Source organism: Macaca fascicularis, chromosome Y (assembly GCF_037993035.2).
Source record: "Macaca fascicularis isolate 582-1 chromosome Y, T2T-MFA8v1.1".
Taxonomy (NCBI): domain Eukaryota; kingdom Metazoa; phylum Chordata; class Mammalia; order Primates; family Cercopithecidae; genus Macaca; species Macaca fascicularis.
This window is the reverse complement of record NC_132903.1, coordinates 10,359,054-10,361,196: the sequence shown is the minus strand read 5'-3', so window position 1 is coordinate 10,361,196 and position 2,143 is coordinate 10,359,054. Positions and strand designations below refer to the sequence as shown.

Below are 2,143 nucleotides of genomic sequence, written 5' to 3'. Positions count from 1 at the left end.
TATTCTTCCTGTAATCCTCTTGTCAAAGCTGTCGTAGATAATTTTTTAAAAATTTGCAGTCACAGCTAATATGTTACAAAATATATAAGAAAATAATAATTGAATACCATATAAGTAAAGATGGAAATTAGTTTGAAAAATAAAAATAAAACTTTATTTATTTATTTTACCTGTTGATACATAAAGCCTGTTGGATGAGGATATAATGGAGCATCTTCTGTTGGAGAGGACTTACGCTCATCTAAGGCACCTTGGTCATCTGGCTGCAGATTATACATATTTTAAAATATTGATAATTTGATTATAAAAGTAACTTTATACCTTCTATTTAATTTTCTTCATTTAGAATACACTTTTAATAAATGCAGACAAGCTGGCATCTTTAACATCTTCACAACTCCTGCAAATGATTTATTATTCAAGGAAAAATCTGAGTTGTTTTAGCTACATAGTTTCTAGTCCATTTCACACAAGTCATTTCCAAAAGGAAATTGACTTTTCAAGACCAAGAAAACCAATGCTAACCATTTAATAAAATACATATTTTAAGGGCAATATTAATACATAAACATAGGCTCACACATTTAAAAATTACTTCTCTTTCTCCCAGATTTATCTGCTGCCCTTTGGGGTTTTCCCCCATCCCCTTAGCTAGATAAAGTTCTCAAGCATTTGTAACTGTCATCCTAGCACTGTTTGATCTTTCTAAGAAATAGCCATTTGATGTCTTATTCTTTTCTACTGGAGGAGACCAATATTTGTAGGCACACTGAATTGTTTCCAATACATGGTCTTCTTTCAAGTTTCTATATCCACTAAATGAGTCAAATTTCTTTCTTTTCTTTTCTTTTCTTTCTTTTCTTTTATTTTTCCACGGGAAAATGCAAATACAGTCCTTCACTTCCACAAATTATGCAGCTGCATTTCCCACATTTGGGTAAACCGCAGGGGTCAGCACATCCAGAGTTCAATAGATCTGCCTTGTCCTGGGAAAGCCACCATCGTGATTATGATATCTCCTCTGGCAGGGAAGTATCCATTTTCTTTTTATGACTTCGATTTTCCTTAGAACGAAAATACAACTACAACTATAAATGTGATAGAATTTTTTAAAAATTTCAGTATCAGCTTAAAATGTTAATTTCAATCATCCATGATTACTCTCTTATAAAAAATTTCTTAATTCTGACACAGGCTTCTACAAAATTGTGAGAAAAACACTATGGTAAACAATGAAACAACTACTAAATAAAGCTACCATACATTTTATGCACTGATATGCTCATTTTTGGTTTTGACTCTTAGAGCGTTCTATTGTATTTAACAGCCATTCTAGGTCTTCTGGAATTTTATTATGTGCACTATGAGCTTTAAAAATAAGCAGATAAAAAAAATTTGTAATATCTAGTAGTAGCTTATATTTTACTGCCTAATATGTGCCATTCATAACAAGTTTTTGAGTTAATATAACTAATACTTGAGTTAGTTACCTAAGCGCGTAGCATTAGGAAATCCATTTAACAAATAAAAAATCAATTACAGTTAGGAGAAATACTTTGCAAAATATTACAGATTTAGCCATTTGAGGAGGTAGCTAGCAATCTGACTCAAATATCTGCCCTCTTGGCATATTACAAATTTAAAATGTTTTGGCTAAATATACTATCCACGCATTACTACAAGTGAATTAAATACAGTAATGCTATATTACTTTTCATCGTTCTGTCTTTTATTCTATACCTAGGAATATGCTCTGTGGCCGAGGCTGGACTACAGTGGCATGATGAGAGCTGATATCTCAATGAGGCCTCACACTCCAAGATTCAAGGAATACTCCTGCCTCAGCCTTCCAAATGCTTGGGACTACAGAAGTGTACCACCATGTCCAACTCTCCTCTTTATTTTTACTAAAGAAGAGAATCCTTTGAAGACTACCTGTTTTAAGAAAAAAAAAACTTGTTGTTCACTCATTTTTCAGAAACAACAGTTTAGAATGTAAAGCAAGGATCCCGTGATTATAAAACAATGGTATAAATTGGCAGTACAAAATTGATTTAAATTCTAATAGTACAGGCACACATATGATTGGTAAAGCAGTTTTCAATGGCAACAATAAAATTTTCCTGATTTGCTAATGATCAGT

General features: G+C 32.2%; 1 non-coding gene across 1 annotated transcript; it reads right to left on the bottom strand.

The window, feature by feature from the left end:
• Positions 1-872: 872 nt before the first annotated feature.
• On the bottom strand, positions 873-1,036 carry LOC141409589 (U1 spliceosomal RNA). Its single transcript, XR_012430516.1, has one exon. It is a non-coding gene; the product is annotated as a U1 spliceosomal RNA (small nuclear RNA).
• Positions 1,037-2,143: the final 1,107 nt, after the last annotated feature.